The sequence below is a fragment of the Cololabis saira genome, chromosome 5 (genome assembly GCF_033807715.1).
Source record: "Cololabis saira isolate AMF1-May2022 chromosome 5, fColSai1.1, whole genome shotgun sequence".
In the NCBI taxonomy this organism is placed as follows: Eukaryota; Metazoa; Chordata; class Actinopteri; order Beloniformes; family Belonidae; genus Cololabis; species Cololabis saira.
In genome coordinates, this window is record NC_084591.1 from 44780531 (window position 1) to 44807998 (window position 27468).

General features: G+C 44.7%; 17 non-coding genes across 17 annotated transcripts; all 17 read left to right on the top strand.

Moving 5' to 3' along the window:
* The first annotated feature begins 357 nt into the window (after positions 1–357).
* On the top strand, positions 358–472 carry trnal-caa (transfer RNA leucine (anticodon CAA)). The gene is made up of 2 exons: positions 358–395; positions 427–472. It is a non-coding gene; the product is annotated as a tRNA-Leu (tRNA).
* Positions 473–8364: 7892 nt separating this feature from the next.
* trnal-caa (transfer RNA leucine (anticodon CAA)) lies at positions 8365–8479 on the top strand. The gene is made up of 2 exons: positions 8365–8402; positions 8434–8479. It is a non-coding gene; the product is annotated as a tRNA-Leu (tRNA).
* Positions 8480–9213: 734 nt separating this feature from the next.
* Positions 9214–9328, top strand: trnal-caa (transfer RNA leucine (anticodon CAA)). The gene is made up of 2 exons: positions 9214–9251; positions 9283–9328. It is a non-coding gene; the product is annotated as a tRNA-Leu (tRNA).
* Positions 9329–10232: 904 nt separating this feature from the next.
* On the top strand, positions 10233–10347 carry trnal-caa (transfer RNA leucine (anticodon CAA)). The gene is made up of 2 exons: positions 10233–10270; positions 10302–10347. It is a non-coding gene; the product is annotated as a tRNA-Leu (tRNA).
* Positions 10348–10910: 563 nt separating this feature from the next.
* On the top strand, positions 10911–11025 carry trnal-caa (transfer RNA leucine (anticodon CAA)). Its single transcript has 2 exons — positions 10911–10948; positions 10980–11025. It is a non-coding gene; the product is annotated as a tRNA-Leu (tRNA).
* Positions 11026–11845: 820 nt separating this feature from the next.
* Positions 11846–11960, top strand: trnal-caa (transfer RNA leucine (anticodon CAA)). The gene is made up of 2 exons: positions 11846–11883; positions 11915–11960. It is a non-coding gene; the product is annotated as a tRNA-Leu (tRNA).
* Positions 11961–12666: 706 nt separating this feature from the next.
* On the top strand, positions 12667–12781 carry trnal-caa (transfer RNA leucine (anticodon CAA)). The gene is made up of 2 exons: positions 12667–12704; positions 12736–12781. It is a non-coding gene; the product is annotated as a tRNA-Leu (tRNA).
* Positions 12782–13662: 881 nt separating this feature from the next.
* On the top strand, positions 13663–13777 carry trnal-caa (transfer RNA leucine (anticodon CAA)). Its single transcript has 2 exons — positions 13663–13700; positions 13732–13777. It is a non-coding gene; the product is annotated as a tRNA-Leu (tRNA).
* Positions 13778–14689: 912 nt separating this feature from the next.
* trnal-caa (transfer RNA leucine (anticodon CAA)) lies at positions 14690–14804 on the top strand. Its single transcript has 2 exons — positions 14690–14727; positions 14759–14804. It is a non-coding gene; the product is annotated as a tRNA-Leu (tRNA).
* A 778-nt stretch (positions 14805–15582) lies between these two features.
* Positions 15583–15697, top strand: trnal-caa (transfer RNA leucine (anticodon CAA)). The gene is made up of 2 exons: positions 15583–15620; positions 15652–15697. It is a non-coding gene; the product is annotated as a tRNA-Leu (tRNA).
* A 636-nt stretch (positions 15698–16333) lies between these two features.
* Positions 16334–16448, top strand: trnal-caa (transfer RNA leucine (anticodon CAA)). The gene is made up of 2 exons: positions 16334–16371; positions 16403–16448. It is a non-coding gene; the product is annotated as a tRNA-Leu (tRNA).
* Positions 16449–17149: 701 nt separating this feature from the next.
* On the top strand, positions 17150–17264 carry trnal-caa (transfer RNA leucine (anticodon CAA)). Its single transcript has 2 exons — positions 17150–17187; positions 17219–17264. It is a non-coding gene; the product is annotated as a tRNA-Leu (tRNA).
* A 776-nt stretch (positions 17265–18040) lies between these two features.
* Positions 18041–18155, top strand: trnal-caa (transfer RNA leucine (anticodon CAA)). The gene is made up of 2 exons: positions 18041–18078; positions 18110–18155. It is a non-coding gene; the product is annotated as a tRNA-Leu (tRNA).
* A 6385-nt stretch (positions 18156–24540) lies between these two features.
* trnal-caa (transfer RNA leucine (anticodon CAA)) lies at positions 24541–24655 on the top strand. The gene is made up of 2 exons: positions 24541–24578; positions 24610–24655. It is a non-coding gene; the product is annotated as a tRNA-Leu (tRNA).
* A 596-nt stretch (positions 24656–25251) lies between these two features.
* Positions 25252–25366, top strand: trnal-caa (transfer RNA leucine (anticodon CAA)). Its single transcript has 2 exons — positions 25252–25289; positions 25321–25366. It is a non-coding gene; the product is annotated as a tRNA-Leu (tRNA).
* Positions 25367–26022: 656 nt separating this feature from the next.
* trnal-cag (transfer RNA leucine (anticodon CAG)) lies at positions 26023–26136 on the top strand. The gene is made up of 2 exons: positions 26023–26060; positions 26091–26136. It is a non-coding gene; the product is annotated as a tRNA-Leu (tRNA).
* A 662-nt stretch (positions 26137–26798) lies between these two features.
* On the top strand, positions 26799–26913 carry trnal-caa (transfer RNA leucine (anticodon CAA)). The gene is made up of 2 exons: positions 26799–26836; positions 26868–26913. It is a non-coding gene; the product is annotated as a tRNA-Leu (tRNA).
* Positions 26914–27468: the final 555 nt, after the last annotated feature.

A 27468-nucleotide genomic window follows, 5' to 3' on the forward strand; every position in this document is an offset into this window, starting at 1 on the left:
GGCCACAGCAGCCTCAACATCAGATTCATGCAGCTCCCCTTGCAACAGGGGATTACTACCTTTCAACGTAATAATTACCTGAAGCATTATCTATCTATCTATCTATCTATCTATCTATCTATCTATCTATCTATCTATCTATCTATCTATCTATCTATCTATCTATCTATCTATCTATCTATCTATCTATCTATCTATCTATCTATCTATCTATCTATCTATCTATCTATCTATCTATCTATCTATCTAAACGTGTCCTCTATTTACTATCATGGTTAAACAACATTTCAAATTGTCTTCAGAAACCAAGATTGTCATCTTCTGTCATTGATAACTTTGTGAACTGCCAGAAGCAGCGTCAGGATGGCTGAGTGGTCTAAGGCGCCGGACTCAAGGACTGACTATTTCCTTCATCTTCACTGAGGTTTCTGGTCTCCCTGTGGAGGCGTGGGTTCAAATCCCACTTCTGACAACATATTTTACACACATGCAGCCAAATGACAGCTTAAACATCAGACCCCAGTTGCTTCCAACACCAGCAGATTCACTACCAGCAGCTTCACCACCAGCAGCTTCACCACAAGACCCCAGCAGCTTCCAACACCAGCAGATTCACTACCAGGAGCTTCCACCACCAAACCCCAGCAGCTTCCACCATCAGACCCCAGTGGCTTCAACACCAGCAGATTCACTACCAGCAGCTTCCACCACCAAACCCCAGCAGCTTTCACCATCAGACCCCAGTGGCTTCAACACCAGCAGCTTGACTACCCGCAGCTTCACCACCAGGCCCTAACAGCTTCAACACCAGGCCACAGCAGCCTCAACATCAGATTCATGCAGCTCCCCTTGCAACAGGGGATTACTACCTTTCAACGTAATAATTACCTGAAGCATTATCTATCTATCTATCTATCTATCTATCTATCTATCTATCTATCTATCTATCTATCTATCTATCTATCTATCTATCTATCTATCTATCTATCTATCTATCTATCTATCTATCTATCTATCTATCTATCTATCTATCTATCTATCTATCTATCTATCTATCTATCTATCTATCTATCTATCTATCTATCTATCTGTTGGACTACCGTCCATATGATTATGAATTCATGACATATGTGAGTGGGTGAACATTTCTCTTGGACCAGTAAACCTAAAGACCTAAACTTTCATGATCCCTGCCTCATGGTGAGTTTACGACACCTCCAGCGTGGTCTGGAGAACGGAAAGACCCCATGGACACCAGGATTTGCATATGTGACCCTCTTGGTGATAAGGCACCACACTTTGATTGGACAAGGACCCCAAGCTGCAGGAAGGGGTATCAACTTCCTGTATGCAGCTATGAAAGAGGAGACCCCCCTCTCTCCGGTCTCTTCTCTCTTTTTTCTGCTTCCTCCTTCTCACCCACAGGTCTCTGCTGTAGCCAAGGGCCGGCTTTCTCCTTCGTGAACGAAGGAGCGTCCGTTTTGCAGCGCTGCACGAGCGACCCACGCAGTTCCGAGCCCAGAAAGCCGAACTAGGGACCCTGCATTGACTCGACGTGAACGCGACGCCGATCCGAAGTTGAAGGAAACCAAGTGCTGTGCCCAGCTGCTGTCCCCTCATCCAGCTGCCTTTCCCCTCATCCGCAGCAAGGACACAGGAGGGAGTGATAGCCGCTTTATCAGGATCGCCTGCTGAGCGTAAACACCCAGCTGTTCCCCAGGGAACGCTGACCGACCACCCCTTTTTTCCTTCAACTGCAAAGGTTCACGTAAGAGGCTGTTTTTGATGTCTGGGCAGAGAAAACTTACTTTAACTTTAAAAGTTAGTTTACGCTGTGAGCTGGACTGCTGATCCCGTCATAGTTGTGTTTATTAACTTAAGTGTTTTGTTTATCTTCTTATTTGTCTACGGCTGCATCCACATTGCTGGATCGTTATGACATGCTTCTCGACAACCGAAAACAAGGCCCTTCTAGATTTCCCGGTTGGATGACCAGAGCGCATGTGTGAAGTTTAGTTTCACATTGGGGCATTTCTGTGTGGGAAAGATCAGAAGGTCTTGGGTTTCTGGTAGTGAGAAATTATTTAAGAGTGTCTATTATTGTACTTTTCTTCGGTATCTCTCTCTCTTCCTCTCGTACTAACCCCCCCCACACGCACACACACACACACAGACGCTCCCCTCGGTCATAAATTCCCGAGCCAGTCTGAGATCCCACACACACACTCACACACACACACACACACACACACACACACACACACACACACACACACACACACACACGCAGACACGCACGCAGACACGCACGCAGACACGCACACACACACTCACACACACACCCACACACACCCACACACACACACACGCACACACACACACACACACACACACACACACACACACACACACACACACACACACACACACACACACACACACACACACACACACACACTAGTCACACCCCACACAGATGACTGGAACTTTTGCATTGTATAATTTCTGTCCCTGTTTACGTAGTGTGCCATCAGGATTTATTGGGGTGTTCCGTTTACCATCTTTTGACACCTATGTGTAAATAAATTCTGATTGATTTGTCGTTATTGTGGTTGTCGTTATTTCATGCAGATTTTGGTCACAATTGATTTGTTTGACAGAGCCTAGTGTTCGGATCTCACCCTTCAATTACTGTATTAGGCATAAACCTTAATTTCTGAGACTGATTTTCTGCTGTAAAAGTTATCATTTCCCTGCTTAAGGAACAGGGTGGTGCCCCGAGGATTTTATTTATCATATTGGTCATTCAATTTGATAAATAGTCGACTTTATTAATTATTAATAATTATGAATAATATTTATTAATAACCCTTCGATAACTGAACAGCCAAGCTACCTATGAGTTGCACAACATAAATGGTGCCCCGTGTGAGGCTCTAATAACGACATTGTGACTGAATTTGTATGAAATAACAGAACATTAATTTTGGTCGGGAAAGAAAATATTTTTATTTTTCCATTTTTCTTCCCCTCTCATTATCTGATTCCTACGGTTATTTTAAAACCTGTTAATGGCAACCTCGCTTCACTAAGGGTTGGTCGCTTTAAGTTCTTTAAGTTTATTAACTTGAACGTTTATTTTTATCACTACTTTTATTAATCTGTTTGATTAATTTTCCTCTGCAACCTTCACTGAAGCTAAGGCTACTGCTTCACTGAAGTTAATGGTTGGTTTTGCTTCAAGTTCTTTAAATTCTATTAATAGAATTTTGTCGGGATTACCCCATGTGAGTTATTAATCTTTCGGATTAATTTCTATTGTGTTTGTTAAATTGAATCTTTAATTTGGGTGGCATTTAAATTTTAATCCACTTTATTGATTCTTTTATTTTTATTTTTATTTTGCTTCCAAGGTTATCTCGATTCCTTTTATGATAACCAAGAACCCAACTGCTTTCAGGCACATATCAGAGTCTCTCATGCTTCATTTATTGTCTCATTCCTCCTAATCTGGGTGATAACGTGAATCTACTTCATTACTGAGTGTTAATATCTTGGCAGAGTCGCAAGCGAACTGTGTTCTGAACTGCGTGTGGTGCACAGGGCAGGAAACTCATCGCATTTGGACGCAGAGCCAGCAGAGGTGACCAGAGGTTGACTAGAAGGACCATCAGGCAAGTTCCGTTTGAATAGGAAGCTTTTCGCCAGGTTCCCTTCAGTCCCGGGTCCCCTGGCCAGACGCGCGATGACTAGCCCAGGTAACTATGAAGGGGGGGCCGAGGCTTCCCCCAGCGTCACTTTTACCGACACTCAAGAAGTAATTGCACGCATTATGGAAATACCCAGAGATGAGCTGAGCATAATAAATAACTATGACCTCCAGACCTGCGAAGGGAGGATAGCAGAGCTCACTAGCTTCGCCAAGAAACCGTATAAAAAAGCCCGTGTAGCCAACGTTCCGGGTAAACTGGCGTTGCTATGGCAACGTAAGGCAGAACTCCATGCGGGGGAAAACAAACACAGGTGGCGACAAAAATACGAGGGGGAAGTGTTGGCGCACTGCGATGCGCAGGAAGAGATTGAACGCTTGAAAAGCCTGTTAAGAGAGGCTCAAGCACGAATCCGAGAAACTAGTCGATGCGCCTCAGAGGAGGTGAATAACGTCCATAATTATGAACATAACGCTGGTGATAGGACACAGGAGTTGATCTCTTTAATTAAGAATTCTTCCAGAGAAGCATTCTTCTCTGATGTGCTTAGTTGCAAAACCCAGCTCCAGTCACATAAGTTCAGCCACGTGGAGGAACGCCATGAAAAGTCATGGCTGTTCCGTGAGCACGCACTTAGCCTCCGGGAGAAGGCAGTAAGCCTCTATGAGCAGTCGCTTAGTCTCCGCCAGCAGTCGCTGGATTTTCGTCAGCAGTCACTGGACTCCTGTAACGGGTCCACTCGAAGCTCCGAGAAAATGGAGCCACGATGGGTTGAAAACAAGCATGTGAACCGCGAGCCAAGGCTCGAATCAGAAATTAAAGTAGATCAACTCTCCCGTGTCCCGATCATTAACAATTTGCAGCAGTGTGATGAAAGGCGTGACCAATCTCACACTGACCCACGGCCAGCAGGGGGCCAGAGAAAGGATCCAGCAGTTAACCTGCTTATCCCGTCTGAGCCCAGGGGGACAGCCAGTAGCCCAAACGCTACTGACACCGTTCCAGACCTTATCACCTGGGATGAAATGAAAGTGCAGCCACCGAGGTGCAAAATGAGGAAAGGGGGGTCAGACTTAAAGCGTGCCCCCCCGTTCACCCTCAGGCCCACTGCTCCGCGTGTTCAAGAAGAGATGCTGAGCCCGAAATGCGGCCAGCCTCATAATCTGAAGGCCGTGAATCCAAATTTCCGGGAACCTTTCCCTGATGGACAAAAACTTGTGTCAGGTGGTTTAAACCCCCACTTTGACCTACCTGTTCCACAACAGACAAGAACTAATTATTCTTCTCGGCACAGGGACCAGGTGTATCAGGAATGTTCTGGTGGACCAGACGACCCTGGCCCGCCACATAGACAAGGCTTGCGTCTCCGTGACCTTGAGTCCCTGGCCAGTGACATAGAACACTTTGACCCGGATGATCCAGGGTCAAATATTGAGAATTATCTCGATGAGGTTCAGGATTGCCTCCGAGATTTACCTCATGCATCCTCTAGCGAGAAGGTAAAGCTTCTTTGGAAAACCACAGCCAGGAGCGTTCGTGTTTTCATAAGATCCCTTCCAGCTAAAACCAGAGACTGCTATGAAGCACTCCGTCAGGCTTTGCTAGAGGAGTATTTTTCTGAAACCGACTGGGCTTCAGCTACTCTTGCTGCTTCTTCAATTAAGCACCAGGAGTCAGAAACCCCCAAAGATTATTACTGGCGTATGAAAGCTGCGTTTTTCCAGGGACGGAACGCTCCAGGTTTGGATGAAGACAGTCATTTCAAGTCTCTCTTTCTCCACAACCTCCACGAAAGCGTGCGATGTAAGGTAACTCTTTACTGCAGCAGGAGGCGAGATCTCAACATGCGGGGAATCCGCAGGTATGCTGAGCTGGCGTGGGAAACACAGAGACGTCCCACTGTAGATTCTGACAGTTGTCCACAGAGCGACAGAGAGGTGCTCCACCCCGGTGCTGACGTACAGCCCAAGAGACGGCGCAGACGTCGTAGATCAGCAGGCCGGGGGAGTGCCATATATACCCTGTTGGCCAGAGCACTGAACGAGCTGCATGAATCGTCTGCAGCTGACTGACAACTTCTGACCCAGAAGTGCAAATCCCCCCACCCCTGAAAAAGGGGGGGGGACAGGGATCTTGGGGTGTTAGGGAAGTAAAACTCAGGCCTACACTCACAATTTTATTTCATTTGTTCTGTTTTTGTTTTTCCGGGTCTAGCAATTAATCGCAGAATGATTAAATTGTTAGGGAATAAGACTTTCTTCTTCCGTTACCCGAGGTCGGTTCTGTTACAGGACGGACCCCCTCCGATCCGTTTCCTTCCTCAGCACCGCTCTGCCAAGGGATTAACACGTAGTGAACACCCACTGAGCCTGGTCTGCTTTTGGCAGTTACGTATCGAGGGTCCGTAACCTAACTAACCTCCCTTCTTTTTATCTTTATCTACCTCATTCTGCTAGTAATGACACTGAACTGCATAGTTGAATCCCTTATCGTTTCTATATGTTTTATGTTTTATGTTTATTGTTATGTTTTATACTCTAGTCTCGTATAGCATAGCATATTTCCGTCTGCCCAGACGTGCCTCCCCTCTGCCCAGACAAAGCCTCAAGCGCTATGCTAACCTCTGAACTTTTAAGTACTGTGCCCCTCTGCCAACCAGGACTGCATCACATGGACTGTTGCACCGTTGGTAGATTTGACAACCAGACCCTGCATTCCCGCCGTCAAATCTAAGGGGGGATGTTGGACTACCGTCCATATGATTATGAATTCATGACATATGTGAGTGGGTGAACATTTCTCTTGGACCAGTAAACCTAAAGACCTAAACTTTCATGATCCCTGCCTCATGGTGAGTTTACGACACCTCCAGCGTGGTCTGGAGAACGGAAAGACCCCATGGACACCAGGATTTGCATATGTGACCCTCTTGGTGATAAGGCACCACACTTTGATTGGACAAGGACCCCAAGCTGCAGGAAGGGGTATCAACTTCCTGTATGCAGCTATAAAAGAGGAGACCCCCCTCTCTCCGGTCTCTTCTCTCTTTTTTCTGCTTCCTCCTTCTCACCCACAGGTCTCTGCTGTAGCCAAGGGCCGGCTTTCTCCTTCGTGAACGAAGGAGCGTCCGTTTTGCAGCGCTGCACGAGCGACCCACGCAGTTCCGAGCCCAGAAAGCCGAACTAGGGACCCTGCATTGACTCGACGTGAATGCGACGCCGATCCGAAGTTGAAGGAAGCCAAGTGCTGTGCCCAGCTGCTGTCCCCTCATCCAGCTGCCTTTCCCCTCATCCGCAGCAAGGACACAGGAGGGAGTGATAGCCGCTTTATCAGGATCGCCTGCTGAGCGTAAACACCCAGCTGTTCCCCAGGGAACGCTGACCGACCACCCCTTTTTTCCTTCAACTGCAAAGGTTCACGTAAGAGGCTGTTTTTGATGTCTGGGCAGAGAAAACTTACTTTAACTTTAAAAGTTAGTTTACGCTGTGAGCTGGACTGCTGATCCCGTCATAGTTGTGTTTATTAACTTAAGTGTTTTGTTTATCTTCTTATTTGTCTACGGCTGCATCCACATTGCTGGATCGTTATGACATGCTTCTCGACAACCGAAAACAAGGCCCTTCTAGATTTCCCGGTTGGATGACCAGAGCGCATGTGTGAAGTTTAGTTTCACATTGGGGCATTTCTGTGTGGGAAAGATCAGAAGGTCTTGGGTTTCTGGTAGTGAGAAATTATTTAAGAGTGTCTATTATTGTACTTTTCTTCGGTATCTCTCTCTCTTCCTCTCGTACTAACCCCCCCCACACGCACACACACACACACAGACGCTCCCCTCGGTCATAAATTCCCGAGCCAGTCTGAGATCCCACACACACACACACACACACACACACACACACACACACACACACACACACACACACACACACACACACACACACGCAGACACGCACGCAGACACGCACGCAGACACGCACACACACACTCACACACACACCCACACACACACCCACACACACACACGCACACGCACACGCACACGCACACACACACACACACACACACACACACACACACTAGTCACACCCCACACAGATGACTGGAACTTTTGCATTGTATAATTTCTGTCCCTGTTTACGTAGTGTGCCATCAGGATTTATTGGGGTGTTCCGTTTACCATCTTTTGACACCTATGTGTAAATAAATTCTGATTGATTTGTCGTTATTGTGGTTGTCGTTATTTCATGCAGATTTTGGTCACAATTGATTTGTTTGACAGAGCCTAGTGTTCGGATCTCACCCTTCAATTACTGTATTAGGCATAAACCTTAATTTCTGAGACTGATTTTCTGCTGTAAAAGTTATCATTTCCCTGCTTAAGGAACAGGGTGGTGCCCCGAGGATTTTATTTATCATATTGGTCATTCAATTTGATAAATAGTCGACTTTATTAATTATTAATAATTATGAATAATATTTATTAATAACCCTTCGATAACTGAACAGCCAAGCTACCTATGAGTTGCACAACATATCTATCTATCTAAACGTGTCCTCTATTTACTATCATGGTTAAACAACATTTCAAATTGTCTTCAGAAACCAAGATTGTCATCTTCTGTCCTTGATAACTTTGTGAACTGCCAGAAGCAGCGTCAGGATGGCTGAGTGGTCTAAGGCGCCGGACTCAAGGACTGACTATTTCCTTCATCTTCACTGAGGTTTCTGGTCTCCCTGTGGAGGCGTGGGTTCAAATCCCACTTCTGACAACATATTTTACACACATGCAGCCAAATGACAGCTTAAACATCAGACCCCAGTTGCTTCCAACACCAGCAGATTTACTACCAGCAGCTTCACCACCAGCAGCTTCACCACAAGACCCCAGCAGCTTCCAACACCAGCAGATTCACTACCAGGAGCTTCCACCACCAAACCCCAGCAGCTTCCACCATCAGACCCCAGTGGCTTCAACACCAGCAGATTCACTACCAGCAGCTTCCACCACCAAACCCCAGCAGCTTCCACCATCAGACCCCAGTGGCTTCAACACCAGCAGCTTCACTACCCGCAGCTTCACCATCAGAAGCTTCACCACCAGGCCCTAACAGCTTCAACACCAGGCCACAGCAGCCTCAACATCAGATTCATGCAGCTCCCCTTGCAACAGGGGATTACTACCTTTCAACGTAATAATTACCTGAAGCATTATCTATCTATCTATCTATCTATCTATCTATCTATCTATCTATCTATCTATCTATCTATCTATCTATCTATCTATCTATCTATCTATCTATCTATCTATCTATCTATCTATCTATCTATCTATCTATCTATCTATCTATCTATCTATCTATCTATCTATCTATCTATCTATCTAAACGTGTCCTCTATTTAATAATAGGACAACTATCATGGTTAAACAACATTTCAAATTGTCTTCAGAAACCAAGATTGTCATCTTCTGTCCTTGATAACTTTGTGAACTGCCAGAAGCAGCGTCAGGATGGCCGAGTGGTCTAAGGCGCCAGACTCAAGGACTGACTATTTCCTTCATCTTCACTGAGGTTTCTGGTCTCCCTGTGGAGGCGTGGGTTCAAATCCCACTTCTGACAACATTTTTTACACACATGCAGCCAAATGACAGCTTAAACACCAGACCCCAGCAGCTTCACCACCATACCCCAGCAGCTTCCAACACCAGCAGATTCACTACCAGCAGCTTCACCTCCAGCAGCTTCACCACAAGACCCCAGCAGCTTCCAACACCAGCAGATTCACTACCAGGAGCTTCCACCACCAAACCCCAGCAGCTTCCACCATCAGACCCCAGTGGCTTCAACACCAGCAGATTCACTACCAGGAGCTTCCACCACCAAACCCCAGCAGCTTCCACCATCAGACCCCAGTGGCTTCAACACCAGCAGATTCAATACCAGCAGCTTCCACCACCAAACCCCAGCAGCTTCCACCATCAGACCCCAGTGGCTTCAACACCAGTAGATTCACTACCAGCAGCTTCCACCACCAAACCCCAGCAGCTTCCACCATCAGACCCCAGTGGCTTCAACACCAGCAGCTTCACTACCCGCAGCTTCACCATCAGAAGCTTCACCTCCAGGCCCTAACAGCTTCAACACCAGGCCACAGCAGCATCAACACCAGATTCAAGCAGCTCCCCTTGCAACAGGGGACTACTACCTTTCAACGTAATAATTACCTGAAGCATTATCTATCTATCTATCTATCTATCTATCTATCTATCTATCTATCTATCTATCTATCTATCTATCTATCTATCTATCTATCTATCTATCTATCTATCTATCTATCTATCTATCTATCTATCTATCTATCTATCTATCTATCTATCTATCTATCTATCTATCTATCTATCTATCTATCTATCTAAACGTGTCCTCTATTTACTATCATGGTTAAACAACATTTCAAATTGTCTTCAGAAACCAAGATTGTCATCTTCTGTCATTGATAACTTTGTGAACTGCCAGAAGCAGCGTCAGGATGGCTGAGTGGTCTAAGGCGCCGGACTCAAGGACTGACTATTTCCTTCATCTTCACTGAGGTTTCTGGTCTCCCTGTGGAGGCGTGGGTTCAAATCCCACTTCTGACAACATATTTCACACACATGCAGCCAAATGACAGCTTAAACATCAAACCCCAGTTGCTTCCAACACCAGCAGATTCACAACCAGCAGATTCACTACCAGCGGCTTCACCACCAGCAGCTTCACCACAAGACCCCAGCAGCTTCCAACACCAGCAGATTCACTACCAGGAGCTTCCACCATCAGACCCCAGTGGCTTCAACACCAGCAGATTCACTACCAGCAGCTTCCACCACCAAACCCCAGCAGCTTCCACCATCAGACCCCAGTGGCTTCAACACCAGCAGCTTCACTACCCGCAGCTTCACCACCAGGCCCTAACAGCTTCAACACCAGGCCACAGCAGCCTCAACATCAGATTCATGCAGCTCCCCTTGCAACAGGGGATTACTACCTTTCAACGTAATAATTACCTGAAGCATTATCTATCTATCTATCTATCTATCTAAACATGTCCTCTATTTAATAATAGGACAACTATCATGGTTAAACAACATTTCAAATTGTCTTCAGAAACCAAGATTGTCATCTTCTGTCCTTGATAACTTTGTGAACTGCCAGAAGCAGCGTCAGGATGGCCGAGTGGTCTAAGGCGCCAGACTCAAGGACTGACTATTTCCTTCATCTTCACTGAGGTTTCTGGTCTCCCTGTGGAGGCGTGGGTTCAAATCCCACTTCTGACAACATTTTTTACACACATGCAGCCAAATGACAGCTTAAACACCAGACCCCAGTGGCTTCGACACCATACCCCAGCAGCTTCCAACACCAGCAGATTCACTACCAGCAGCTTCACCACCAGCAGCTTCACCACCATACCCCAGCAGCTTCCAACACCAGCAGATTCACTACCAGCAGCTTCCACCACCAAACCCCAGCAGCTTCCACCATCAGACCCCAGTGGCTTCAACACCAGCAGATTCACTACCAGCAGCTTCCACCACCAAACCCCAGCAGCTTCCACCATCAGACCCCAGTGGCTTCAACACCAGCAGATTCACTACCAGCAGCTTCCACCACCAAACCCCAGCAGCTTCCGCCATCAGACCCCAGTGGCTTCAACACCAGCATCTTCACTACCCGCAGCTTCACCATCAGAAGCTTCACCACCAGGCCCTAACAGCTTCAACACCAGGCCACAGCAGCCTCAACATCAGATTCATGCAGCTCCCCTGGCAACAGGGGATTACTACCTTTCAACGTAATAATTACCTGAAGCATTATCTATCTATCTATCTATCTATCTATCTATCTATCTATCTATCTATCTATCTATCTATCTATCTATCTATCTATCTATCTATCTATCTATCTATCTATCTATCTATCTATCTATCTATCTATCTATCTATCTATCTATCTATCTATCTATCTATCTATCTATCTATCTATCTAAACGTGTCCTCTATTTACTATCATGGTTAAACAACATTTCAAATTGTCTTCAGAAACCAAGATTGTCATCTTCTGTCCTTGATAACTTTGTGAACTGCCAGAAGCAGCGTCAGGATGGCTGAGTGGTCTAAGGCGCCGGACTCAAGGACTGACTATTTCCTTCATCTTCACTGAGGTTTCTGGTCTCCCTGTGGAGGCGTGGGTTCAAATCCCACTTCTGACAACATATTTTACACACATGCAGCCAAATGACAGCTTAAACATCAGACCCCAGTTGCTTCCAACACCAGCATATTCACTACCAGCAGCTTCACCACCAGCAGCTTCACCACAAGACCCCAGCAGCTTCCAACACCAGCAGATTCACTACCAGGAGCTTCCACCACCAAACCCCAGCAGCTTCCACCATCAGACCCCAGTGGCTTCAACACCAGCAGATTCACTACCAGCAGCTTCCACCACCAAACCCCAGCAGCTTCCACCATCAGACCCCAGTGGCTTCAACACCAGCAGCTTCACTACCCGCAGCTTCACCATCAGAAGCTTCACCACCAGGCCCTAACAGCTTCAACACCAGGCCACAGCAGCCTCAACATCAGATTCATGCAGCTCCCCTTGCAACAGGGGATTACTACCTTTCAACGTAATAATTACCTGAAGCATTATCTATCTATCTATCTATCTATCTATCTATCTATCTATCTATCTATCTATCTATCTATCTATCTATCTATCTATCTATCTATCTATCTATCTATCTATCTATCTATCTATCTATCTATCTATCTATCTATCTATCTATCTATCTAAACGTGTCCTCTATTTAATAATAGGACAACTATCATGGTTAAACAACATTTCAAATTGTCTTCAGAAACCAAGATTGTCATCTTCTGTCCTTGATAACTTTGTGAACTGCCAGAAGCAGCGTCAGGATGGCCGAGTGGTCTAAGGCGCCAGACTCAAGGACTGACTATTTCCTTCATCTTCACTGAGGTTTCTGGTCTCCCTGTGGAGGCGTGGGTTCAAATCCCACTTCTGACAACATTTTTTACACACATGCAGCCAAATGACAGCTTAAACACCAGACCCCAGCAGCTTCACCACCATACCCCAGCAGCTTCCAACACCAGCAGATTCACTACCAGCAGCTTCACCTCCAGCAGCTTCACCACAAGACCCCAGCAGCTTCCAACACCAGCAGATTCACTACCAGCAGCTTCCACCATCAGACCCCAGTGGCTTCAACACCAGCAGATTCACTACCAGGAGCTTCCACCACCAAACCCCAGCAGCTTCCACCATCAGACCCCAGTGGCTTCAACACCAGCAGATTCAATACCATCAGCTTCCACCACCAAACCCCAGCAGCTTCCACCATCAGACCCCAGTGGCTTCAACACCAGTAGATTCACTACCAGCAGCTTCCACCACCAAACCCCAGCAGCTTCCACCATCAGACCCCAGTGGCTTCAACACCAGCAGCTTCACTACCCGCAGCTTCACCATCAGAAGCTTCACCTCCAGGCCCTAACAGCTTCAACACCAGGCCACAGCAGCCTCAACATCAGATTCAAGCAGCTCCCCTGGCAACAGGGGATTACTACCTTTCAACGTAATAATTACCTGAAGCATTATCTATCTATCTATCTATCTATCTATCTATCTATCTATCTATCTATCTATCTATCTATCTATCTATCTATCTATCTATCTATCTATCTATCTATCTATCTATCTATCTATCTATCTATCTATCTATCTATCTATCTATCTATCTATCTATCTATCTATCTATCTATCTATCTATCTATCTAAACGTGTCCTCTATTTACTATCATGGTTAAACAACATTTCAAATTGTCTTCAGAAACCAAGATTGTCATCTTCTGTCCTTGATAACTTTGTGAACTGCCAGAAGCAGCGTCAGGATGGCCGAGTGGTCTAAGGCGCCAGACTCAAGGACTGACTATTTCCTTCATCTTCACTGAGGTTTCTGGTCTCCCTGTGGAGGCGTGGGTTCAAATCCCACTTCTGACAACATTTTTTACACACATGCAGCCAAATGACAGCTTAAACACCAGACCCCAGCAGCTTCACCACCATACCCCAGCAGCTTCCAACACCAGCAGATTCACTACCAGCAGCTTCACCTCCAGCAGCTTCACCACAAGACCCCAGCAGCTTCCAACACCAGCAGATTCACTACCAGGAGCTTCCACCACCAAACCCCAGCAGCTTCCACCATCAGACCCCAGTGGCTTCAACACCAGCAGATTCACTACCAGGAGCTTCCACCACCAAACCCCAGCAGCTTCCACCATCAGACCCCAGTGGCTTCAACACCAGCAGATTCAATACCAGCAGCTTCCACCACCAAACCCCAGCAGCTTCCACCATCAGACCCCAGTGGCTTCAACACCAGTAGATTCACTACCAGCAGCTTCCACCACCAAACCCCAGCAGCTTCCACCATCAGACCCCAGTGGCTTCAACACCAGCAGCTTCACTACCCGCAGCTTCACCATCAGAAGCTTCACCTCCAGGCCCTAACAGCTTCAACACCAGGCCACAGCAGCCTCAACATCAGATTCAAGCAGCTCCCCTTGCAACAGGGGACTACTACCTTTCAACGTAATAATTACCTGAAGCATTATCTATCTATCTATCTATCTATCTATCTATCTATCTATCTATCTATCTATCTATCTATCTATCTATCTATCTATCTATCTATCTATCTATCTATCTATCTATCTATCTATCTATCTATCTATCTATCTATCTATCTATCTATCTATCTATCTATCTATCTATCTATCTATCTATATAAACGTGTCCTCTATTTAATAATAGGACAACTATCATGGTTAAACAACATTTCAAATTGTCTTCAGAAACCAAGATTGTCATCTTCTGTCCTTGATAACTTTGTGAACTGCCAGAAGCAGCGTCAGGATGGCCGATTGGTCTAAGGCGCCAGACTCAAGGACTGACTGTTTCCTTCATCTTCACTGAGGTTTCTGGTCTCCCTGTGGAGGCGTGGGTTCAAATCCCACTTCTGACAACATTTTTTACACACATGCAGCCAAATGACAGCTTAAACACCAGACCCCAGCAGCTTCACCACCATACCCCAGCAGCTTCCAACACCAGCAGATGCACTACCAGCAGCTTCACCACCAGCAGCTTCACCACAAGACCCCAGCAGCTTCCAACACCAGCAGATTCACTACCAGGAGCTTCAACCACTAAACCCCAGCAGCTTCCACCATCAGACCCCAGTGGCTTCAAGACCAGCAGATTCACTACCAGCAGCTTCCATCACCAAACCCCAGCAGCTTCCACCATCAGACCCCAGTGGCTTCAACACCAGCAGCTTCACTACCCGCAGCTTCCCCATCAGAAGCTTCACCTCAAGGCCCTAACAGCTTCAACACCAGATTCAAGCAGCTCCCCTTGCAACAGGGGATTACTACCTTTCAACGTAATAATTACCTGAAGCATTATCTATCTATCTATCTATCTATCTATCTATCTATCTATCTATCTATCTATCTATCTATCTATCTATCTATCTATCTATCTATCTATCTATCTATCTATCTATCTATCTATCTATCTATCTATCTATCTATCTATCTATCTATCTATCTATCTATCTATCTATCTATCTATCTATCTATCTATCTATCTATCTATCTATCTATCTATCTATCTATCTAAACGTGTCCTCTATTTAATAATAGGACAACTATCATGGTTAAACAACATTTCAAATTGTCTTCAGAAACCAAGATTGTCATCTTCTGTCCTTGATAACTTTGTGAACTGCCAGAAGCAGCGTCAGGATGGCCGAGTGGTCTAAGGCGCCAGACTCAAGGACTGACTATTTCCTTCATCTTCACTGAGGTTTCTGGTCTCCCTGTGGAGGCGTGGGTTCAAATCCCACTTCTGACAACATTTTTTACACACATGCAGCCAAATGACAGCTTAAACACCAGACCCCAGCAGCTTCACCACCATACCCCAGCAGCTTCCAACACCAGCAGATGCACTACCAGCCGCTTCCACCACCAAACCCCAGCAGCTTCCACCATCAGACCCCAGTGGCTTCAACACCAGCAGCTTCACTACCCGCAGCTTCACCATCAGAAGCTTCACCTCCAGGCCCTAACAGCTTCAACACCAGACCACAGCAGCCTCAACATCAGATTCATGCAGCTCCCCTTGCAACAGGGGATTACTACCTTAAAACGTAATAAATACCTGAAGCATTATCTATCTATCTATCTATCTATCTATCTATCTATCTATCTATCTATCTATCTATCTATCTATCTATCTATCTATCTATCTATCTATCTATCTATCTATCTATCTATCTATCTATCTATCTATCTATCTATCTATCTATCTATCTATCTATCTATCTATCTATCTATCTATCTATCTATCTATCTATCTATCTATATAAACGTGTCCTCTATTTAATAATAGGACAACTATCATGGTTAAACAACATTTCAAATTGTCTTCAGAAACCAAGATTGTCATCTTCTGTCCTTGATAACTTTGTGAACTGCCAGAAGCAGCGTCAGGATGGCCGAGTGGTCTAAGGCGCCAGACTCAAGGACTGACTGTTTCCTTCATCTTCACTGAGGTTTCTGGTCTCCCTGTGGAGGCGTGGGTTCAAATCCCACTTCTGACAACATTTTTTACACACATGCAGCCAAATGACAGCTTAAACACCAGACCCCAGCAGCTTCACCACCATACCCCAGCAGCTTCCAACACCAGCAGCTTCACCACCAGCAGCTTCACCACAAGACCCCAGCAGCTTCCAACACCAGCAGATTCACTACCAGGAGCTTCCACCACTAAACCCCAGCAGCTTCCACCATCAGACCCCAGTGGCTTCAACACCAGCAGCTTCACTACCCGCAGCTTCACCATCAGAAGCTTCACCTCCAGGCCCTAACAGCTTCAACACCAGGCCACAGCAGCATCAACACCAGATTCAAGCAGCTCCCCTTGCAACAGGGGACTACTACCTTTCAACGTAATAATTACCTGAAGCATTATCTATCTATCTATCTATCTATCTATCTATCTATCTATCTATCTATCTATCTATCTATCTATCTATCTATCTATCTATCTATCTATCTATCTATCTATCTATCTATCTATCTATCTATCTATCTATCTATCTATCTATCTATCTATCTATCTATCTATCTATCTATCTATCTATCTATCTATCTATCTATCTATCTATCTATCTATCTAAACGTGTCCTCTATTTAATAATAGGACAACTATCATGGTTAAACAACATTTCAAATTGTCTTCAGAAACCAAGATTGTCATCTTCTGTCCTTGATAAATTTGTGAACTGCCAGAAGCAGCGTCAGGATGGCAGAGTGGTCTAAGGCGCCAGACTCAAGGACTGACTGTTTCCTTCATCTTCACTGAGGTTTCTGGTCTCCCTGTGGAGGTGTGGGTTCAAATCCCACTTCTGACAACATTTTTTACACACATGCAGCCAAATGACAGCTTAAACACCAGACCCCAGCAGCTTCGACACCATACCCCAGCAGCTTCCAACACCAGCAGCTTCACCACCAGCAGCTTCACCACCATACCCCAGCAGCTTCCAACACCAGCAGATTCACTACCAGCAGCTTCCAACACCAGCAGATTCACTACCAGCAGCTTCCACCACCAAACCCCAGCAGCTTCCACCATCAGACCCCAGTGGCTTCAACACCAGCAGATTCACTACCAGCAGCTTCCACCACCAAACCCCAGCAGCTTCCACCATCAGACCCCAGTGGCTTCAACACCAGCAGCTTCACTACCCGCAGCTTCACCATCAGAAGCTTCACCTCCAGGCCCTAACAGCTTCAACACCAGGCCACAGCAGCATCAACACCAGATTCAAGCAGCTCCCCTTGCAACAGGGGATTACTACCTTTCAACGTAATAATTACCTGAAGCATTATCTATCTATCTATCTATCTATCTATCTATCTATCTATCTATCTATCTATCTATCTATCTATCTATCTATCTATCTATCTATCTATCTATCTATCTATCTATCTATCTATCTATCTATCTATCTATCTATCTATCTATCTATCTATCTATCTATCTATCTATCTATCTATCTATATAAACGTGTCCTCTATTTAATAATAGGACAACTATCATGGTTAAACAACATTTCAAATTGTCTTCAGAAACCAAGATTGTCATCTTCTGTCCTTGATAACTTTGTGAACTGCCAGAAGCAGCGTCAGGATGGCCGAGTGGTCGAAGGCGCCAGACTCAAGGACTGACTGTTTCCTTCATCTTCACTGAGGTTTCTGGTCTCCCTGTGGAGGCGTGGGTTCAAATCCCACTTCTGACAACATTTTTTACACACATGCAGCCAAATGACAGCTTAAACACCAGACCCCAGCAGCTTCACCACCATACCCCAGCAGCTTCCAACACCAGCAGCTTCACCACCAGCAGCTTCACCACAAGACCCCAGCAGCTTCCAACACCAGCAGATTCACTACCAGGAGCTTCCACCACTAAACCCAAGCAGCTTCCACCATCAGACCCCAGTGGCTTCAAGACCAGCAGATTCACTACCAGCAGCTTCCACCACCAAACCCCAGCAGCTTCCACCATCAGACCCCAGTGGCTTCAACACCAGCAGCTTCACTACCCGCAGCTTCACCATCAGAAGCTTCACCTCCAGGCCCTAACAGCTTCAACACCAGGCCACAGCAGCATCAACACCAGATTCAAGCAGCTCCCCTTGCAACAGGGGATTACTACCTTTCAACGTAATAATTACCTGAAGCATTATCTATCTATCTATCTATCTATCTATCTATCTATCTATCTATCTATCTATCTATCTATCTATCTATCTATCTATCTATCTATCTATCTATCTATCTATCTATCTATCTATCTATCTATCTATCTATCTATCTATCTATCTATCTATCTATCTATCTATCTATCTATTGAAAGAATCTGGTGTTCGTTTGTCTGGTGAATCAAGAAAGACTAGTGGAAAGAATCACAGGTTAACAACTTTTAATCATGTCAAGCACAAGGTTTTTTCCGGCCGGAGGAGACTTCTCTCAGACCACGTATGGTACAAGAGAAAATCACGCGGTAGTCATCGATCCCATCTGTTTTATACTGAAAAAGGAGGGTGTTCTTTGCAAATGATTTTCATTGGTTGAGCCTAAGAGACGTGAAAGAACCCCCAAACTTTGTCACTTCCAGCTCTACATTTCCTTTACTGTCTGTCTCCCATCTGAGGTGTCAAACCAGACCGCAGATCAGACCCCCCAATGCTAAACATCTGTTTCTCCCCATTGCATGTGTATTGCAAATTAATTTCATTAGGAGAGCAAGATGAAGGAGGAATCACCTTAAGGTGTCACCTTTCCCCGTCTCCTCTCCTACAATGTGTATTTGTATTTAACTTCTAATCTAATTTAAACCTTTTGCTCTTAATCAGAATGAGATTACTTTGAAGAGAGAGCTTAGACAGTTTTGAGCTTCAATAATTTCATTAAATCCTAACAACTTCCACTCAAAACATGATTAATTCATGTTTTTCAAATCAACCATGTAAAAATGTCCACTGGGATATAAAAATATATGTGTTGTTTTTTTACCCCCTTTCTTATAAAATAGAACACCCTGCTTAGCTGTATAGACAAAACAGAGTCCCAATCCTGCAATATTAAACATGACCACCAGATGTGAAGATACAAGCAGAGCAACAGAAGAGAAAACCCACAAATATCAAGAACCATACATACAGATTAATATACAAATACATTCAACAACAATCATAAATTTAAAGCTGTGGAAGTCTGAATATTCATATTGTAAACAATTGTACATCTCATAATGGATGAGCATTTCACAAATAAACCAAATAAATCAGTATAACCATGTGTCAAGTCCGTTATATATTCCAGTCAAAAATGGGGAAATCCAGGTGTCCAGGTTTACGGCAACAAAAAATAATCCATTGTTCTTCTGGAGACGAAAGCATACCCACTCCATGATTTCCTGTAGATCGGAGTCCTGCATTCAAAAAATAATCCATTGTTCTTCTGGAGACGAAAGCATACCCACTCCATGATTTCCTGTAGATCGGAGTCCTGCATTCAAAAAATAATCCATTGTTCTTTTGGAGACGAAAGCACTCCATCTCTCCATGATTTCCTGTAGATCGGAGTCCTGCGTCCAGGTGATGAAAGTTGTCCTCCGATGTCTCCCAAGTTTTTTGCTGTTGCATCCAAGTAGCCTTTACTCAAGCATCCACTCAGGCCCTGGAATGTCTCTGTCATGGTCCTAGAGTGGCTCCTGCCACTCTGATAGACAGGGGAGTCTTCTCCTAGCCTGGAAAAGGTTTCATTCCATATCCCTGTATGACTCAAAAAACAGAACGGACAGGTTGCACGGTAATAACTGTCTATCTATAATCTCAGTTGAGCCTTGCCCCTTTGTAACAAATTTAAACAACAGGTGTTAGTGATTAGAAAACTGGCATGCAAGTAGTTTGTATTCCTATGACGTGGTACATCTAATATCATAAATGCACCTGCTGTTTATGAAAATAATAGATTCAAAGAATTTAGTGTAGGTTCATGCACTCCGCGTGTTAAAACATTTAGGCGAGTTGATCATATACTGTATAAACCATAGACTAGCACTAAGTCCACTAATCAGTCTGAAATTATTATGATTGATATCACTATGACCGAATAACATTGTCTACTAACATTGTCTACTATCCCCCCATTTTTTTTTTTTTTTTTCTTATTCTTTCAACAGGCATGGGCACACTTTGGACAGATAACCATCTTTTCAAACTAATCCCCCGAAAAACATAAAATAAAATATAAAAATCGTAAAATAATATCCAACCAGCTCTATGAAAAAGTATGTAAAACCGATGACCCATTGGAACAAAACAGTAGGAAATGAGTGTGTGCAGTATACCCATAATCACCCCAATACTGCAACACCAGGCATCCGCAGAAAACCTCGGCCTTTCAGCACCACAGGCTGCACCACAGAGCTGTAGACCTTCGCCAGTGTCCAAGCATAGTTTCGACAGATACAGTTGCACCTTTTTAGAAGAAGACCCGGTCGTTATCCATCAGTCTTTTCTTTGTCAGAGTCTTGTGCGAAAGCCCACCTCGTATTCAGATGAAGTTCATATCATCAGCCGACACAGCTTTGTCGTCTCTGACCTGAAGACGGACAGTGCTGCACATTGAAGCAGCGTAGGAGATGGATCCGAAGTTGATTTCTGTAAGTGGTTCTGTACCAGGGGTAACTTTCCAGTCAAGGTCCCACAGAAACCAGTGCAGCTCTACTTAGCACACTGCACACACCACACCTCTCTGGGTCATCAATCCTCCACCCTCTTTTTTTTTTTTTTTTTACTAAAATAAAAAAAAAAACATACCGGTATACTAAATCATGTTCTATGATCACAAAACTTCCATTACCACCACACCTTTCCATTTACCAAAATTTTGAGAGAACTAATCTCCAAGAAAATTAAATTAGGGGGGGGGGGGCTGGGGGGTCATTGTTTGTCACCTCTGGCTTTCTCAATATTGGTGGGGGCGCCTCCCACCCACTGTGACGTTTCCCAAAACAAAACAAAAGAGGACTGATTGCCAGTCCGGGAAAAAAAAAAAGGGGGGAGGGGGGGCTCGCAGGGGGAGAGGGCACAAATTAATACTACATAACAGACATACATTATACATGACAAGCAAAACAATAATAGACAACACAATTCTGTTATTTGACATTTCTTTTCATTTAAGTGTGTCCTTATGTGTTCAAACTTTACTTATGATCTGAAGTAATCGAATCTCTGACTACTTTAAATACTTTTAACACAAGTAGAATGTTTTAAGACATGAGAGTCGCTTGTTACGGGTAGTTTAAGGCAATCCAATAACTAAGGCAGAAAACTGCTAATCTCTGTATATGGGCCCAGGATTGCTTAGACTTCCAGAAACAAAACCTCCTGTCTGCTCATCAGTGTGGTTAACCACTGCAAACGTCATTCCAGATGAGGTCCCAAAATTATCTGAACTTCAGAATCATAAACAAAGTTACCCAGCCGTGCACGGACTTGACACACTATATTCATCAATACGTTAAGACATTAATATTATTATTCCCTATGGTATCACGTGTACACACATGTGTATTTATATTCTGATTCCACTATAGTCTACTTCTACTAAGAAACCTACAGTCGAACCCTACTCCCATTAGGTAGACCAGCAAAGCGAGCTCCACATTGTCTCTGCCAGTGCCCCGGCTGTCCACAACGGAAACACAAGTTCTGACCAGATCGTGTATTGTTTGTCTGTCTTCCCCGTCCCCGGAAAGGTACACCACGCATAAACGAATGTGGTCTCACCCCAGAGTGGTGGGGGTGTGTATAGAATTCTGACTGTTGAGGAGAAAACAAAGGGTCATAGTGGGGGGGGGCTTGAGATGTCGGGAGAAAGGAGGAGGGAGGGCCAGGGTGGGGGTCTCTAGTTTGTAACATCCGCTTCTCAGATCTTTCATCATTGATCTCATCCCTAGATTCCCCCAGTTGACTTTTCACCAATACATCAAGCCATAACTCCCGTACTCTCAGGAGATAAACTGTGTCCCTCTCCTCTTGTGATATCGTGAACTTTAACTCGCTTAAGAAACATTGACAATCTGAATAAAATTTATCTGCCTTATTTACAGCCTTGACGGCCCGCCTTTTCTTCAAGATGGCTGCTTTCTCCTTTTCCAAACAAGCTGCCTTTAGGCTCTCTGCAGCTTGTTGAATAATTGATGTAAATGTGTCTACCTCAACAGGCCCTCCTTCTGTGTCGGGGAACAGGCCACGCTTCTGCATTTCCTCAACCCATAATACAAATCTGCGTCGGGCATTGTTACGATCAGATTTGGGAACCTTTTCTAACCACCTGGTCAGAGTCGAATACAGAATCGATTCAAAAGAGCCGGATTCACACTTCGACCACACATCGATCATTTTAGTAGACAACATTTGTACATGCAAAATCATACACTAGGTATGTCCAGCTGCAAATGGATTAATTTCCCTGAATGGAGCCGTCTGATAAGAAGTTTCAACACGAAGTCACTCCGTGTGCTGAATCATTGAGGGTAACCCGACTCTCCACCAGCTTTATTTAACAGCTGGATACATCACCCTAGTAACATACCCTTTGTTAACTACACCAATCCCAAAAAAATAAATCCCTGACAGTGTATCCGATCTGTTCAGGAGCAGGAATTCTGTTCTCATATAAAATGAGTTCATACACTGAACCATCAAATCAAATCGGATAAACAACCACCCACAAAAACAAACAATTATTTATTTATCTTACTAATTACTAACAGCTGACCGAATTAAATCTGTATTTTTAAGTGCTTTTTCTGACTCCCCCAAATTTAAACAGAAGGATTTACACACATACAAACGCAGGCGCGCCAGCAGTGATAATACAGCGAGCGTCTCGCACCACGTTAATACAGAAAAATACAGCGTTTACAGGGATTCCACCTGGGGACTCTGACCCGCATTAAAAATACAGCGTTTACAGGAATTCAACCTGAGGGACTCTGACCCGCATAAATAACTTTTGCTATACTAAAACAGAAAAATACAGCGTTTACAGGACTCTGACCTGAGGGACTCCAACCGAAACTTAACTAAAACAGAAAAATACAGCGTTTACAGGACTCTGACCTGAGGGACTCCAACCCAAACTTAAAAAATTAACGTTGTGCATGACACATCAAAAGACAAAACCTATTTTTAATCTTTATGAGCTTGGGAAGAATTCAATCAGACAACCAATATTAATTTGATAAATCCAATGTGCAGAAATTTCTACTCATCAGCGGTTTCTGCTTACCTTTTGACTAGTCAGGATTTTGGTTGTCTGCATGAAAACTTCCAGAGCTCCTCTCCACAATTCCACAGTCAGGAAACAACCAGATCACGTCGGGGTCACCATTGAAAGAATCTGGTGTTCGTTTGTCTGGTGAATCAAGAAAGACTAGTGGAAAGAATCACAGGTTAACAACTTTGAATCATGTCAAGCACAAGGTTTTTTCCGGCCGGAGGAGACTTCTCTCAGACCACGTATGGTACAAGAGAAAATCACGCGGTAGTCATCGATCCCATCTGTTTTATACTGAAAAAGGAGGGTGTTCTTTGCAAATGATTTTCATTGGTTGAGCCTAAGAGACGTGAAAGAACCCCCAAACTTTGTCACTTCCAGCTCTACATTTCCTTTACTGTCTGTCTCCCATCTGAGGTGTCAAACCAGACCGCAGATCAGACCCCCCAATGCTAAACATCTGTTTCTCCCCATTGCATGTGTATTGCAAATTAATTTCATTAGGAGAGCAAGATGAAGGAGGAATCACCTTAAGGTGTCACCTTTCCCCGTCTCCTCTCCTACAATGTGTATTTGTATTTAACTTCTAATCTAATTTAAACCTTTTGCTCTTAATCAGAATGAGATTACTTTGAAGAGAGAGCTTAGACAGTTTTGAGCTTCAATAATTTCATTAAATCCTAACACTATCTATCTATCTATATAAACGTGTCCTCTATTTAATAATAGGACAACTATCATGGTTAAACAACATTTCAAATTGTCTTCAGAAACCAAGATTGTCATCTTCTGTCCTTGACAACTTTGTGAACTGCCAGAAGCAGCGTCAGGATGGCCGAGTGGTCTAAGGCGCCAGACTCAAGGACTGACTGTTTCCTTCATCTTCACTGAGGTTTCTGGTCTCCCTGTGGAGGCGTGGGTTCAAATCCCACTTCTGACAACATTTTTTACACACATGCAGCCAAATGACAGCTTAAACACCAGACCCCAGTGGCTTCGACACCATACCCCAGCAGCTTCCAACACCAGCAGATTAACTACCAGCCGCTTCCACCACCAAACCCCAGCAGCTTCCACCATCAGACCCTAGTGGCTTCAACACCAGCAGCTTCACTACCCGCAGCTTCACCATCAGAAGCTTCACCTCCAGGCCCTAACAGCTTCAACACCAGACCACAGCAGCCTCAACATCAGATTCATGCAGCTCCCCTTGCAACAGGGGATTACTACCTTAAAACGTAATAAATACCTGAAGCATTATCTATCTATCTATCTATCTATCTATCTATCTATCTATCTATCTATCTATCTATCTATCTATCTATCTATCTATCTATCTATCTATCTATCTATCTATCTATCTATCTATCTATCTATCTATCTATCTATCTATCTATCTATCTATCTATCTATCTAAACGTGTCCTCTATTTAATAATAGGACAACTATCATGGTTAAACAACATTTCAAATTGTCTTCAGAAACCAAGATTGTCATCTTCTGTCCTTGATAACTTTGTGAACTGCCAGAAGCAGCGTCAGGATGGCCGAGTGGTCTAAGGCGCCAGACTCAAGGACTGACTGTTTCCTTCATCTTCACTGAGGTTTCTGGTCTCCCTGTGGAGGTGTGGGTTCAAATCCCACTTCTGACAACATTTTTTACACACATGCAGCCAAATGACAGCTTAAACACCAGACCCCAGCAGCTTCGACACCATACCCCAGCAGCTTCCAACACCAGCAGATTCACTACCAGCAGCTTCACCACCAGCAGCTTCACCACCATACCCCAGCAGCTTCCAACACCAGCAGATTCACTACCAGCAGCTTCCACCACCAAACCCCAGCAGCTTCCACCATCAGACCCCAGTGGCTTCAACACCAGCAGATTCACTACCAGCAGCTTCCACCACCAAACCCCAGCAGCTTCCACCATCAGACCCCAGTGGCTTCAACACCAGCAGCTTCACTACCCGCAGCTTCACAATCAGAAGCTTCACCTCCAGGCCCTAACAGCTTCAACACCAGGCCACAGCAGCATCAACACCAGATTCAAGCAGCTCCCCTTGCAACAGGGGATTACTACCTTTCAACGTAATAATTACCTGAAGCATTATCTATCTATCTATCTATCTATCTATCTATCTATCTATCTATCTATCTATCTATCTATCTATCTATCTATATAAACGTGTCCTCTATTTAATAATAGGACAACTATCATGGTTAAACAACATTTCAAATTGTCTTCAGAAACCAAGATTGTCATCTTCTGTCCTTGATAACTTTGTGAACTCCCAGAAGCACCGTCAGGATGGCCGAGTGGTCTAAGGCGCCAGACTCAGGACTGACTGTTTCCTTCATCTTCACTGAGGTTTCTGGTCTCCCTGTGGAGGTGTGGGTTCAAATCCCACTTCTGACAACATTTTTTACACACATGCAGCCAAATGACAGCTTAAACACCAGACCCCAGCAGCTTCCAACACCAGCAGATTAACTACCAGCCGCTTCCACCACCAAACCCCAGCAGCTTCCACCATCAGACCCCAGTGGCTTCAACACCAGCAGATTCACTACCAGCAGCTTCCACCATCAGACCCCAGCAGCTTCCACCATCAGACCCTAGTGGCTTCAACACCAGCAGCTTCACTACCCGCAGCTTCACCATCAGAAGCTTCACCTCCAGGCCCTAACAGCTTCAACACCAGACCACAGCAGCCTCAACATCAGATTCATGCAGCTCCCCTTGCAACAGGGGATTACTACCTTAAAACGTAATAAATACATGAAGCATTATCTATCTATCTATCTATCTATCTATCTATCTATCTATCTATCTATCTATCTATCTATCTATCTATCTATCTATCTATCTATCTATCTATCTATCTATCTATCTATCTATCTATCTATCTATCTATCTATCTATCTATCTATCTATCTATCTATCTATCTATCTATCTAAACGTGTCCTCTATTTAATAATAGGACAACTATCATGGTTAAACAACATTTCAAATTGTCTTCAGAAACCAAGATTGTCATCTTCTGTCCTTGATAACTTTGTGAACTGCCAGAAGCAGCGTCAGGATGGCCGAGTGGTCTAAGGCACCAGACTCAAGGACTGACTGTTTCCTTCATCTTCACTGAGGTTTCTGGTCTCCCTGTGGAGGTGTGGGTTCAAATCCCACTTCTGACAACATTTTTTACACACATGCAGCCAAATGACAGCTTAAACACCAGACCCCAGTGGCTTCGACACCAGACCCCAGCAGCTTCGACACCATACCCCAGCAGCTTCCAACACCAGCAGATTCACTACCAGCAGCTTCACCACCAGCAGCTTCACCACCATACCCCAGCAGCTTCCAACACCAGCAGATTCACTACCAGCAGCTTCACCACCATACCCCAGCAGCTTCCAACACCAGCAGATTAACTACCAGCAGCTTCCACCACCAAACCCCAGCAGCTTCCACCATCAGACCCCAGTGGCGTCAACAACAGCAGATTCACTACCAGCAGCTTCCACCACCAAACCCCAGCAGCTTCCACCATCAGACCCCAGTGGCTTCAACACCAGCAGATTCACTACCAGCAGCTTCCACCACCAAACCCCAGCAGCTTCCACCATCAGACCCCAGTGGCTTCAACACCAGCATCTTCACTACCCGCAGCTTCACCATCAGAAGCTTCACCACCAGGCCCTAACAGCTTCAATTCCCAGGCCACAGCAGCCTCAACATCACATTCA